Source organism: Toxorhynchites rutilus, chromosome 3 (genome assembly GCF_029784135.1).
Source record: "Toxorhynchites rutilus septentrionalis strain SRP chromosome 3, ASM2978413v1, whole genome shotgun sequence".
Taxonomy (NCBI): Eukaryota; Metazoa; Arthropoda; class Insecta; order Diptera; family Culicidae; genus Toxorhynchites; species Toxorhynchites rutilus.
In genome coordinates this window covers 99,851,407-99,867,293 of record NC_073746.1, presented here as the reverse complement: position 1 = coordinate 99,867,293, position 15,887 = coordinate 99,851,407, and the positions used below count along the sequence as shown (strand labels likewise).

Genomic DNA, 15,887 nt, shown 5'->3' with positions numbered 1-15,887 from the left:
GACACCAGATCTCGACGTTTCATGCATTTTTAAGTCGTTTGGCATCGAAAAAAAGTTACGATTTTTCAAATTTTCGGAAGATTTTTGAGGATCAAAAAATCAAAACTTTTTCTGACAGAAATATTTCTTTATGCATGGTATGGGACAGTAGTTTTGAAATATCATACTAACGTAAACATTTTAATTTTTTAAATTCTTTAACATCGTTCAATAAATTATTATGCCATACAAAGTATGCTATCCCTTATGTAATTCATGTTTCGATCAATTTAAAAAATGTCTTTATCATAAAATATTTGAGGAAATGTTAGATAAAGGCGTTGGGCAAACAAATCCACTTGATAGTACTTTGGACAGAGCTAGAGCGTTAACACATGTTTAATTGGAAAACTCTAGAAAATTTATTGAAAGTCTATAATTTCATGGAAGATGAACTCAAAGATTTGAGATTACACCAAAAATGAAGAAAAAAAAGAAGATTTATGAGTTATTAAAAATTCTGTGTCATTATACAATTTATCATTAATAAATACATTCTGAAATAAAAATTCTCAGCGGTCCTATCTTCACAAAGTCTTATTAGTTCCCTTGTTTTTAGAGACATTTTTTTATACAACCAATAACTTCCGAGTAACCAGTTTCAAAAAAAGTTTGTTAATCCATTTCGAACTGGATGATGATGATCTTTGTTTTTTCATAATATATTTTTCCAAAGAAACAACGAACTTGTGTAGAGCAATATCTATGATCTATATAGGGGATATGCTCAGATAGATACCTATCTGATTCAGAAATACCGAGGTCTGCCGCAATCCGACGCATCGAGACTCAATCCCGAAGCCTCTGTTGGGCCATTTGAGCATTCCTGGAGTGCATTTCTTCAAATCAGTTTTCTTCTTGTGGGTCCCGTTAAAAATTTGGTTGAATTATAATATAGTTATAATTTTATTTTTTTTTTCAGAGCAAAACTCTGGCGCGAACTTTTGCCCCACAAGCAATTTTTGAGCTAATCGAATTTTTTAAAAAAGCTCTTCAACTTATTCACAAAAAGGAATACGCACTATCATCTACTATAGAATGAAGATTTTCTTGACAGTGTAGTTTCGAACTTCCCAGTTATTTGAGGTAAGTAAATTGTCATCTCCAAAACTGAAAAAATAGATCAAAACATCGCAAAACTCTTTTTATCTTATAACTTTTTGTCACTTTCTTGAAATGTATCTTGTTTATATGTGTGAGCTGCAGGTGTAAGAATGTATCAAACGAATACACTGTTGTCGATTTTTTATGCTCGTTTGCATCAAAAAGGCCAATGCGCACTCTTACCCTGTGCGCACATTTGCCCCGCATTACTCTATAGGGGATATGCGGCCATATGTTTTTTTTTTCAATTTTTGTAGCAAACATCGTCACTTGATGTGTATATAAATTATAATTTTTTTTAAAACCGCTACGCTATGCAATAGAAAATACATTAAATTAAAAAAAAACAGTTTACTAGAAAAGCGCGTATTGACTTCATTTAAATTGCGATGTGTTGTACAAATAAGTAACTTTATGTTTTTAGGATCGTTCACTTGTTCTATGTTATAAATTTTCCGGAAATCTAAAAAAAATATTTTTCGATTTCCAATGCCGTGGTTCCCGCTTAATTCGCTTGAAAATAACATATGCATTTAAAAAACGGACTAATTTGTATGGCGAAGAAAAACAAAACTACAAAAAATAACTCAATGGACCAAATTTTCCTCAAGTGCTGCATTTATTAAGCCTTGAAAAAAATCGACGTTTGCCACTGTTGCTGGGCTGCCTTACGGTAGTTGACCGGAACCTTAGCCATGATCGATGGAAAGATAAATGTCAGAATGTTCTTCATGCTTTTTTCGTGGTCTTGGCGATGAGCCGCTTCTCTGTTTGACCACAAAATAATCGGAGTAGATCCTCCGTTCTTTTGATTCGCCGCAGCTGGGAGCTCCCAAAGTCTCAAAGAACTTTGGTACCCAGTCTATCTTCAGCCGCTCCTTCTGGGTAATTGTCTGCTGCTCAGATACTGCCGGCCTAAACTGACGCTTCCGTATAAAAATGTCTATTTTAGGCATGTACTTGTTCACGGTTTGGCCGGAATAGGATTAGGATTTAAGGAAAATTTGATCCATTGAGTTATATTTTGTAGTTATTTTTTATCGCCAACCGAAATTAGTCGATTTTGTTAATCCATACGTTAGAAGTAAAGTATCAAAAACTAATAAAAAAATCCATTCCTACAAATAGATTCATAATCGGATAAGCATTGTACATAAAACAATGCTTTTTGGAAGTCAACTCAGCGTAATTTTACTAATTCTTTGCAAATATCTTTCTCACAGCAAATATGATGAATAGAGCTACAACTTAGATGGGGACAGTGTATATGTATAGACAAATTTCGTGCCGACTCGTCTTAGGAGTTGGCAGCACCATCTCAGATAGTATTGAAACTTTGTGGGTGTAAAAACATGGGTTATTTAAGCAACTTTGCATACTTGAAATACTTGAAAAAGAATTAGACTACTTTTTGAAAAAAGCCAAATTTTTTTTCTTATTTTTTTTCAAAAATTTATAGTTTTAAAACTATTATACCTACAAAATTCTGGTCAAAGGATGAAATGTAGGAAATTGTTTAAATTTTCACAAAAAAAATATACAAAATTGTTTTTGGAAAAAAATTTCGCTGAAAAAAATTGTTTTAAAAATTAAAATTTGTTTTTCTCAAAAACACAATATCCTGTATTTGAGACTTTTTGATAGATCGCTAGTCACAACATGCCACAAAAAACATTTTTTTTGCTGACAAGCAAGAATATCGTGATATTCAAACCGTAAGTGGTAACCATTTTCCTTCTTTTCGAGTAAATTCCATAGAGTGTAAACGTTGGGAAACAGCTGCTTTAGCAAACCCTAGCTTATTACTTTCTAATTTTAGAGCAATAATGCTAGCATTTCGTCGTTTTCAATATTATTGGCAGAAATAGTTTGTCATTGACATTAAAATCATTATTTTTACATCGTTCATACGGCCCTCTCCATGCTATGTGCGGTGGAAAATTAATCACCATGACGTTCTTTCAAACCAAAGTAGTGCTAAATTAAATGTCGAAAAATAAATTATTATCATCAATTTTTCACTAATCAGAAAATTCTTTTCACGCGAATAATTATGTATGTGTCAACACTGAATGTTATCGAGAAATGTCTAAGAGAAAAGGAACCAAATGCATTAGTAATGACTACTTGAACTGTTTACATCAACATCTAGCATTTGCGACGGAAACTAAGTTAAGGTCCTAATGTAGGTAACGTACATCTTTTTGCTATCGTCGTAACATGTTGTTTTTTTTTCTTACGGACGACGGAAAAAAGTGCCATGACAGATTGAGACAGCTTCGTGAGGTTGAATGCAGCATAATTAAGAGCTAGAATTGCTACTTTTACTATCATTTTAAACCATTACTTTAAATAACACACTTATCGTTTGAACCAAAATGACTTTTGCTGGAATTGATAACGCTTAACATAAAAAACACATAACACATAATAATTGAATGAAAACATTCTTTTCATTCAAATAATTTTTGGATCAGAAATATCACAGATTTTTCATTGTATGAAATTTGAGTTAGCCGAAATTAAGAAACGACATGTGGAAAACGGTTGTGTCCCATTCTCCCGAATACCATTCACCCGAAACACGTTTACCCGAAGCACATTTATCCGAATGTAACACATACCCAAATGACATTCACCCGAATGTAACAAATGCCCGAATCCAACATATGCCTGAATGGACAATTACCCAAATGCGACAAACACCCGAATGTAACGTTTACCCGAATGTAGCAAATACCCAAATGCGACATTTGCCGGAATGCAACATTTACCCGAATGAAGAAGGAAAAATTCCGACAAATCAGATTATGAGTTTTGTCGAATCTCCTGTTACGAAGTAAAATGAGAAATTGTAATGAGGAAATTCGAAAAAGATGTCGAAGATTGCGCTGTGTCATTTTTAGAAATTGGTGTAGGCACAATTGACATGCCGGCTTCTTTCCTTTCCGTATTGCTTTCTAGGGCTAGTAGACCATTCAGAAATTAGCATGGATTATGGAATATTCCGAAAAATAAGCAGGTAACATGAAAAAATTAAATAAAAATGAATTGAGAAAAAATGGTACTTACGTATTTACCACCGCAGCGCAGTATTTATCATGAATTTATTATTTCGTGATGAAATTTATACTGAGATCAATGTAATGGGGGCGAAGTCCCCATTCAACGAGGATAAGTAACCGAGGTGGCATTAAGCCGCCGAGGCGACGCAATCCGAGTCGGCCGCCGACCCACCGTCGGATGCAGCGGCCTCTCGCAAGCGAACCTGTGTTCCACCAATTGCCCGGTTTATTTGAAACATAGGAGATGATCCTTTAGCCAGATCCGACCGAGCGTTAGCGAGCGTGGGACGGTATACGTCTACCTGGTGCATTACGTTTGCCTGGGTTTGCCTGGACGGAATAGCACCTGTATTTCTGAAGAACCTGGCTGAGAAAAACACCCTTCCCTTATATTGCATTTTCAATATGTCACTACAAACTGGAATATTCCCAGAAAAATGGAAACAATCTTTTTTGGTACTAATCTTTAAATCAGGCGCTAAATCTGACTTACGTAATTAGCGTGGAATTACCATTATCTCTTGCATTCCTAAACTATTCGAAGCAATAGTGAATGAAAAAGTCTTCCAACAAGTAAAGAATAGAATAACGTGTATGCAACATGGCTTCTTCAAAGGCCGCTCAACTGCAACTAATCTGTTGGCATTTGTGACTTTTATTTTGAATTCAAAGAAAAATGGCAAACACGTACAAGCTCTTTACACTGACTTCAGTAAAGCATTTGACCGCATCGACATTCCTTTACCACTCTTCAAATTGCAGAAAAGTGGAATGGAACAAGGACTCTTAAACTGGCTGAATTCTTATCTAACAAATCGTGAACAAATTGTTCATTTTCAAAATTCTTTCTCAAGTCCAGTAAAAGTCACTTCGGGAGTCCCACAAGGCTCTCATCTTGGTCCTCTTCTTTTCATTCTGTACGTTAATGACATCTCCTTCGTTCTCAAGCGTATAAATGTACTTGTGTATGCAGACGACATGAAGCTTTTCGCGGAAATTGGTAATGAAAACGACATCGAAGCATTCCAAAACGAAATAGATGTATTCCATACTTGGTGTAATAAAAATCTACTAAAACTGAATGTTAAAAAATGCAACTCCATTACATTTAGCAGAAAAAATCATGTACCAAATATTGTAATACGTCTTGGAAATCAAAATGTAGATAAATGTGAAATAGTTAAGGTGGGACCAGAATGTTTATTTTGAATATGTGTGTTTCCGTATAGTCGCCCACAATGATGCGTCGTGTCATTAGCATCGTTGTACTAAACTCTGACATTTGTTCTAAACTGCTTGCATCGAATATGTCAATGTGTTGTTTTAAAAAACATTCAGCTGATGCCATGGACACAACAAGAAAAAGATTTTCCCATGATCCGAAATTCGTTGAAAATGGAGTGTGAAACAAATCTAGTTGAATTTGTGAAAAAAACGAGTGCTTCAGGTCGAAGGAACATCGACTGTGTGAAACCAGCCACACGAGATAGAAAATTTGGACTGATATACCAAATGCACTGAAACAAGGAGGTAGGTTACAGTTGAACATTTTTTAAATATTAGGACATCTTATTTGATTTGTTTTTATGCTTTTATTTTGTGGTGGAAGTGTTGAAACGAAAGTGGAAGAGCCGTTACGTGATAGATATTCGCGGAATAAATGTGCTCCAAGTATAGGATTGACACCGATTGCAGCTTCATCATGGCAGTATGGGTTCCCTCTCATTGCTCGATTCCGGGGAATGAGAAAGCGGACTCGCTAGCTAAGGTGGGCGCTTCAGAAGGCACACTTTTTGAAAGGCAAATTGCCTATAATGAATTTTTTCACATTCCTCGTCAGGACACACTCGTTAGTTGGCAGCGCATGTGGAGTGAAGATGAGTTCGGTCGTTGGTTACACACGATTATCCCTAAGGTCTCGACGAGTGCATGGTTCAAGGGATTGAATGTAGGTCGTGATTTCATTCGCGTGATATCTCGGCTTATGTCCAATCACTACAACCTAAACGCGCATCTCTATCGCATTGGGCTCGCAGCAAACAATCTTTGTGATTGTGGCGATGGCTACCACGACATCGAGCATGTTGTCTGGTCGTGTATCCGGTTCCATTCTGCCCGCTCTCAGCTCTCTAGAGCACTGAGAGCAAAAGGCAGACAATCGGATATCCCCGTCCGGGATATCTTAGGTAGCCGGGATCCTGATCTTTTGCTTCATCTATACCTGTTCCTCAGAAACGCCGATGTCAACGTTTAATGATGTTTCCTTCGTTGTGTCCCCGTTTCATATCCCTCCTATCCGATCGATAAACTTTTACTTAGTCGCGGCAATACATACACACACTCTTTACAGATGCACGGGCCGAAGGTTGTGCAGTCCACTGATTATTCAACAAGAGCCAAAGGTTGTACCGCTCATGACAACTCTACACGAGCTGATGATTGCGCCGCCATTCTATCCTGGATTCCTCGAGTCGAGAAAGACGCACCACGCTAGATATGGGGTACAGACTAGGGAGCGTTGCTGATTAATGATCAGCTGCATCCCAATAGGAAGTAGCCCGTGTCGGGCACACGTATAGAGCATCGAAGACTGCAACATACCAATTATGAGAACACTTGTAATACTAACCTCGAGCCAACCGCGAGTAATCGGTTACATATTACTAACATAGTTGTAAGACACAAATTGTCAAAATATTGGACTCCCGGCCCCGTCAGGCTAACGCCACATGTGCCTTAATAAAAAATATATTTTGGGAAAAAAAATGGCAGTATTTTGAAGCATTAAAGATTTTGTAAACACTTGTCAGCAAATGAAGGTGAATAAAATATATAGCTATAATGATATTCAATGTCTTAAATATATATTTTTTATATTGTAGGACTGCCAGCAACTACGACCCTGAACGATCAGTTCTCAGCACAAAAATATTGATCTTCGCGACATTAAGCTGATGGTGAAAACAATGCATGCAGCAAATCCTCCGAGACATGATTCATTCGCAAAAAAAACCTTGATGAAATAACCATACCGTTATTCATCTGCATGAGACTGTTGACCTCAGTGAGTCCTAAAATGATCACAATTGTTGAGGAATGAAAAAAAAACGCCATGTTATCGATTTTTTAATTTTTTATTCATAGTTATCTAATTTAATTATCTATTACATAACCGATGAGTGTGTCACGTAGCTGATACGAAGCCTTATTGGAATTGTTCTTATTTATATTTCTGCTGCTGACAAATCCATAAGAAGTATAACTTGAGCACACCATTCTCTCAAATTCATAGAACTTTCACAACCCTCTTCACTTATGAAGTTGTGAAGCGCCGTTGCGATTTTCTCCACCAGATGCATCGAAGTCAGGACATAATCGCGGTCTCTTTGTCGCATCAGCATACCAAAAATCCTATTCGCGTTTCTAGTTACAATGGCAAATTCAACATCTACGGTAGTCAGTGTCTCGCATATTATTTCAGGTAGTACGATGACGGCTGCTCTCCGATGTCGGTTCAGTCTTTTTCAGTTCCAATTTTTAAACTAGTTGTAATCAGCATACATAGAATTATTGAAATGAAATAAAACATTCACTAGTTGATTGAATTTGTTGAGTGTTTTACTTTGTTTTTGTATACGTAAAAAGTGGCGATGCGAATGCTACATTGTGATTACGAATCAATAGACTGTGTCAGGCAAACGCTTTAGTACAAAACGCAAGCAATGACAGTTGATGAGAAGCGACGCACAACGCGGCATTCTGTTTCCACCTTTAGAGATCTAGGCGTCGTTCTGGACTGTAAACTCACATTCATAGAACACTATAACTCTGTAATCAATAAGGCAAATAGTGTGTTAAGCTTTGTCAAACGCTTCTCACATAACTGCCAGAACCCATACACAATCAAGCTTTTATATATCACATACGTAAGGCCCATTCTGGAATACTGTAACATCGTTTGGAACCCGTATATGGTCGTACATGAAGAACGCATTGAGTCAGTTCAGAAACAGTTTCTCCTATTTGCACTCCGTAAGTTGAACTGGACATCATTTCCACTTCCTTCATATGAAACACGATGCATACTCATTAACATCCAAGCACTAAAGGAACGCCGTAAATTTGCAATGCTTTCTTTTGTTCATGATTGAATTTCGCAACGAGTAAAATCAGCTGAATTACTAGAAAAATTTAATTTCTATGTACCTGGGCGTCAACTAAGAACACGCAATTTGTTTCTAACCAAAACATCCAGAACAAATTATGCAAACAACGCTCCTATCAATCGCATGATGCGTATATACAATCAGCACTGCGAATTAATTGACACAACAATGAATAAAGCACAGCTAAAAAGAAACAGGTACCGTAGGAATAATATTTAACTTAAGAAAACATTGTAACATCAATATATAATTATGTAGTTTACATTAGTTTGACGAAAATGAATAAATAAATAAATAAATAAATTATGCATGTTATGTATTTTGATCTCAGAATAAATTTAATTGCGAAAAAATAAATTCATAAAGGGTGTGTCACATCAAATTGCATCACGGAAAAAACGCTGTAGAAATTCACCCAGTTGACCGATCCTTTTGAAAATTTTAGACAGTAAAATAAAAACTATTAAACAACTTTTGGCATTTTCTTTTTATTCATACTTCGAGCCCAAGCCCGTATGCTCGCACCTTCCTCTTTACCCCGTCCATAAGGTTCTGTATAACGTCAGGTTGTAGTTTTTTTTAACAGAAATCCATTTTCTCTTGAAGTCCGCCTCCGATTTGACAACTTTTGGGTTCTTCCGGAGGGCCTGCTTCATAATCGCCCAATATTTCTCTATTGGGCGAAGCTCCGGCGCATTGGGCGGGTTCATTTCCTTTGGCACGAAGGTTACCCCGTTGGCTTCGTACCACTCCAACACGTCCTTTGAATAGTGGCACGAAGCGAGATCCGGCCAGAAGATGGTCGGGCCCTCGTGCTGCTTCAATAGTGGTAGTAAGCGCTTTTGTAGGCACTCCTTAAGGTAAACCTGCCCGTTTACCGTGCCGGTCATCACGAAGGGGGCACTCCGCTTTCCGCAAGAGCAGATCGCTTGCCACACCATGTACTTTTTGGCAAACTTGGATAGTTTCTGCTTGCGAATCTCCTCCGGAACGCTGAATTTGTCCTCTGCGGAGAAGAACAACAGGCCCGGAAGCTGACGATAGTCCGCTTTGACGTAGGTTTCGTCGTCCATTACCAGGCAATGCGGCTTCGTCAGCATTTCGGTGTACAGCTTCCGGGCTCGCGTCTTCCCCACCATGTTTTGCCCTTCGTCGCGGTTAGGAGCCTTCTCAACCTTGTATGTACGCAGGCCCTCCCGCTGCTTGGTCCGCTGGACGAATGAACTTGACAAATTCAGCTTATTGGCGACATCCCGGACCGAACTTCTCGGATCACGTCTAAACTGCTTAACTACGCGCTTGTGATCTTTTTCACTGACGGAGCATCCATTTTTGCCGTTCTTCACCTTCTGGTCGATGGTTAGGTTCTCGAAGTATCGTTTTAGTACTCTGCTGATCGTGGATTGGACGATTCCCAGCATCTTACCGATGTCCCGATGTGACAATTCCGGAATCTCGAAATGAGTGCGCAGGATTAATTCACGACACTCTTTTTCGTTCGACGACAGTTTTCCAAATTTACGAAAAATTGACAGTGAAGCATGGCCAACGTGATCTATACACTCTTATCTGATTATAAGCGAAAGCTAAAGATATAATTCCTAAAAATTAAATTTCTACAGCGTTTTTTCCGTGATGCAATTTGATGTGACACACCCTTTAATCAAAATTGCACTTCAGTGCCATGATACGTATGTACCAAAGTTGTCAGCTTTCTTTTAAGTAAACGGGCTGCGTCATCCATATGAATGGATAAACTTCATAATACGTTATACAACTGCATTCTTTCATTTCTCATCATTATTTCTGATTTCTTTCATTATTTTGAAAAGGATTTTATTCAACGCAACTATTTCACAAATTGCACTACCCACGAGCATACTTTTTGAATGAAAATGAACACTGATCAGAAATAAATATACAAATACCTCCTAATAATAAAATTTGCGTATTATTCGAATATATCCTTCTTTCGGGTAAGTGTCGCATCCCGGTAAATGTCACATTCGGGTAAATGCATCATTCGGGTAATTGTCTCATTCGGGTAAATGTCGCATTTGGGTATTTGTTACATTCGGGTAAGTGGAATTCGGATAAACTCATTTAAATCCGCAATTTCAAAACCGTTTCGAATAATGAAATACATATTATTCCCATTGAATGAGCTGAGGTTGCTGCGTCAACGGGTGAAATATATACTTCCAATCATTCACGTATTTGCTTAATTGGTTCACTCAATTTCAGCACTTTTTTTTTCACTCATTCTCTGTCAACCAGAAACACAGAAACAGTCGAGGAGTAAGCAGCAGTGTTTTCCCGCTCTGTTATTGCATTAGACTAGAAAACTATAACGAACCATGATCAAATGTTGCTTCACTCGAAAGTATTCATATTCCGAACGCTCCGATCTCTGTCTGGCATCTTAATGCCTCCGCTATTCGCATGATGTCACATATGCGTAACGAAGCAAAGTCTCTCCTCAAAAACTCACAACACGTAGCGGGGATTTTCTTCGATTTTTCCCCCAAATGAGCCCTATAAAAATTCCGGTCACACATCAGAGTCTCATCATTTAGGAATAGGTGGATGGGGAGCAGGGGTGTGTGAGACGACGATACACAGAAGCCAGCTGCTGCGAACGAATCGAATGTAGCAAGAATAGCAACAGCAGCAGTGACAGTATCAATATTGGAGGTGAGACAGCTCTTTCTTCATTCCGCCGCCCGCACAACAAAAGCAGGAAAATACGGCAAAACAACCAATCACTTTCGGAGTACCCTTCCTCCCAATCGATTTATCCCCGTGACTGAATCTTTAAAACAGCCGAACCCGAAGGATTTAGTCACACGTGTGGCGACTTCCTCTCGAATGGATTCCCGGTAAGTTATACTGAATCGATTACCTGCCGTTTTGGGTGGGACAAAACGACCGGGAAGTCTTTATTTTTCCTATCCTTTTTCCTTTTTTTTTTTTTTGGGGCAAAGGACGCCGGAAAGGGTCACAAACGGCAGTTGGACACTAAACCGTTCGTTGATTATGAGAGCGTTTTGATATTGCCGTTTTCGCTTATTCCAATCATTGTTATCACTGGATTGGGAGCTGGGAATCTGGAAAGGGATTGGTTGGGACGGTAAATCTCGATCATTTATTACGGCGTTGATTGAATGATTGAATGGGAAATGGACTATTTCAAATTTTTTTGGACTAACAATCTGAAAATTGCCAATCATTGCTATATGAGAAAATGTAGACTAGGATTTTCTGTGGATGATGCTCGGTAGAGTGCTGATTATATGTAAAGTGCACATTTTCGAAACAAAATGTCAATATTGTTACTCCATGGTCGACACACTCACAGCCACTTACAACGAAACGCAATAGCAGATCAAAACAGAACATTTTCGGAGAAATACTGATCCGTCGAGTGGTCACTCGTGATGTCGACGTTACTGCCACACGAACACGCACATCGTTCCGAGGCATATCCTAATGTACATCAACCGGGCTAGGTCAGCGGGAAAATTGTGCCCCACTGTCCATCCATGCGGAATTGTAGGAAGTGAAAAATTTTCCACGCATTTGCTCGCTCAACGTCAGCAGAACAAAACAAAAAATGGAACGACAACTACCCATATCATGTTTCAGCCCCTCTATGTTACATATTTGCATTTTACATTAAACTCATAATGACGATAACGATCGGTCAACTGGTTCCCCCGGCCACAGGGTTCACACCCCCGGAGTCTGTGGCTGGGCGACGCATCGCATCGACCGATGGGCTGTGTTGGTAAATGACAAAATTTATCACTGAGAACAACTCCTGTGCCGTTGAGTAGAGTTGACACGGAGTACTCGAGAGTTGGGGAGGGTGAGGATGTTATCCCTTGTTTGGGTGATGGCAATATATTTTGACTAGGATTAATAGAATAGAAATGTGTAGCCTGCTGGACCCGGAGAGGCAAATGGAGAGGGTGAAGTGTTACCGATTTTGTCGAAAAATCTGAACATTTCTGTAGTGTAGCAAATTTGACTTATTGTACAGGTAAACCTGTTTTTGTGTGAAAGATAGAGACCGAAGCATAAAAAAATCATATAAAACTTCACCAGTAGCTTTAAAAATTGCGTCCACTTAGTGCAATGTGTGGTTTTGACACGACAGACAGCAGCATATCTCGACTTACAGAATAAAATGAAACGCATACAAACAAATGTGTGCATACAATCGGTCTATAAAAAAAGTAATATTTGTCATTCCGATTCTAACATTTGAAAGTGTGGCATAGCGCAATATATCCAATGTTCAGAAGTATCCTTTCTTTTTTCGGAACGACTTTGTTTTTGGCAGAATGACACTAACACATTTTTGAAGTTTAATGTCAAATGGAAAAAAATACATATATGTCAAGTCGAAGGAATGTACACAATCCTCCTAGCAACATCTAAGACAATTTTCACACCTTGTAAGTTCTAAAGATTTAGTACACTACAAAAGTTTTTACCCATCTGTATGTATGCATCGAACTCGAAAAAGTTACTTAGCAGCGATTGGCGACGATTTTTAGCACGAAATTATTGACACAATTTATTGGTGGTCGCAAGCCATATAAGTTGCTTTTGGGTGTCTAGGTCCAAATTAAAACCTTAACTCTTAATTCAACTTAACGCTTGAGATTGAACCACTGGAGGCAAATTAGGTTTCTAACCACCTGAAGTGACATTCGAGCGTCTAGATTGAACCTCAAGGGAATATTTGAACGACCAGTTCAGATTAGTCAATCAAATATAACTCTGCGGACTCTGAAGCAAGAGTAGTCCGGATATCACTGAGATTCATAACTTGTGACTCGTAAGAAGAATGATAACAGAAGACTGTATAAAGCGAGGTATGAAATCAGAGCATGTACCAACATTCATAATAGCTCATACTATGCGTGTTTTGAGTCATTATGAGCCACTGGGAACTGAAGGATTCAGGCGAGACAATTGATCGCCTCTGGTATCGAAATTAGCTAAGATTCGTAAACTATATATGATATCGCTAGGGTACCAATTACCATATGTTTAATACCGATTAGGGTGGCCCTATGCAAAAAAAATCTAAATAATTTTGATTTCTATTTTTTCTCAAATTTGGTATAAAACTATATATAACCTCAAAGGTTCACCCCCATCTCCTATTTTTGATCGCTATTTTATTATTTTGGTATAAATAATATTCAAATAATCGACCCGTAGGTTGTTTTTCAAAGAGAGCGAATTTATTTACGTTGTTAAATGACATATGGCGCGATCACTTCATTGAACATTCATCCTCACATGCGCCAATAACCTTAATTCGGCTAAAGCCATGCGTATTGCCACCAAGCTGGAAGATTGTTTGAATAAACATAATGAATTATTGAAATTCTTCATATCATATCATACATGGTTTGCAAGGTGACGATCACGTAATTTCCATCACGCGAGAAAATGTGATTCGAAAAAGAAACAACAATCTGGAGTTCATCGTTGACACCCACCGTTCAAACGACACTCTCCATGTTCTTCTTCAATGGTAATAATGTTTCTACTGTTCCTAACGTTCACCATTTCAACGTAGAATGACTTGCGAACGATATAGAGATAGAGAGCGAACGACTGCGATTCTAAACAATCAGAAGCGGTGTGAGGAAAAATACACTCACTTGCCAGACGCTATCATGAGCAACGCCGACGCAGAGTTGATATTGGCAGGTCTAAACACATGCATTGTCATGATATAACAAAACGTGTGTACAAACAAAAAAAAATGAATGAAATGTAGAACGAGCTTCATTACAACGTTACATGTACTCGGCTGTATGTATTTGGCTGGATGGTAAAATTACAAAAAATTAGGATTATACACATTTTTTATTCGGGTGATCGACAAAATACACTCTGAGGAAATCTATAGTGTAATTTCCCCAAAAATTCCAGTCATTGAGCTTCGTGTTCTATTTCTGTAAAGCGTAAATTGTTATGAATTTTCGAGAAAAATAAACACGCTTCTAAAACAAAAAGACGGGTGGGTAATGTCGGGGACATAACCGGAGTGACGTAGGACTATACAAAGGGGACAGCTTTTGTTAAATATATATTTTAAATATATTGTTTTATTTTCTTCTCCTACGTGAATACCTACCTATCTACCTGAAAAATGGATTAGTTTACTGTTTACTCTTTATGAATATGTTGATGGTTCTGAAAAGAACCTTTGGTGTTGTGTTTTTGTTATCACTCGATGTTCCCATCTTGTTCGGTTAAACCTTCCTGTTTAGCTATTACGTTTGCCACTCGCCACAGCTTTCACAGTTGGAAAATTTCTTCCCATCCAGCTTGTGACATGTTGTTCAGTAAATTACATTTAATGTGACGTGCCGGAGAAACACTTTGCCACTCACTGAAACTATTTGTTGCCTTGATGAGCGCCGAACCGAAGCTGCTCTGTTCTTGATGCGGGTTTTCTGATTGTCGTGAGCAGCTTTGCAAGCCAACTCGAGCACTCCGACGGCCGAAACTCTATAATCGCTGTTAGGTATACTGGTGCTCCGGCACCAATCCGTTCGGCCTAGTTACCCTTGCGGAGCAATCAGTGAATGCGACCAACAGGGAACTGGAGACCTGCACGGCTCGAGTGAGACTTTGCCTTTCCCTTAACTTGTCCTCCTTTGTTACGTCCACGATGCCGATGCCGTACAACCACACGGGTTTACGGTTTGAAACAAAATAAGATATTTTTTGGGGTCTGCGCGTTTTATACTCTAGCGGTACACACTCACAGGATAGAGACAAATCGGCAGACTCAGCAAGAGGGGCGAGCCCAACGAGACGAACGAATGAGCGTTAAAAGGGAGCGATGGCAACATGCACATGCAGGCTAAAAAGGGTCCTTTTCAGGATCACACAATTATCTTCAATCTAAAGGGTTTATTGTTTTGTTATCACTCGATATCCCAATCTTGTTCGGCTAAACCTTTCTGTTTAGCGATTGCGTTTGCCACTCGCCACAGCTTTCACAGTTGGAAAATTTCTTCCCATCCAGCTTTGTGACATGTTGTACAGTAAATTACATTCAATGCGACGTGCCGAAGCGCCACTCAGTGTCGCATTGGAGGCGATTTTAACCTGTAATTGAACATTTGCGATGGCAGTGGTACAGTGTCGACTTTCAATGTGGGGTCATAATTTGGATCTCTATGTTTACAAAAATGTCCAACTAAATAAGTCGCATTACATGTCCGTCCAATTAGCTAAATGTCGAACTAATAGTAAATTACTGTATTTTCAATCTGGAAACAATTTAAGAATTGGTGAAAATTGAATAATCAGGAAAGTCCCCAACTATCAATAAGCTCAGAACAACTGCCAAATTCACATACTCATCAGATCCTGGCAAACAAATTATGAAAAAATCAATTTGTGTTTTATTATTATTTTGGATAATGTTTTAGAAAGCATTGAACTGTATTTCCTAAACTCTTTTTTGGAAGGT

General features: G+C 38.4%; 1 protein-coding gene across 1 annotated transcript in view; it reads right to left on the bottom strand.

Annotated features, from left to right (window-relative positions):
- LOC129772853 (kinesin-like protein CG14535) overlaps positions 1-15,887 on the bottom strand; it is a 458,100-nt gene that overhangs the window by 18,557 nt on the left and 423,656 nt on the right. The window lies entirely within an intron of this gene.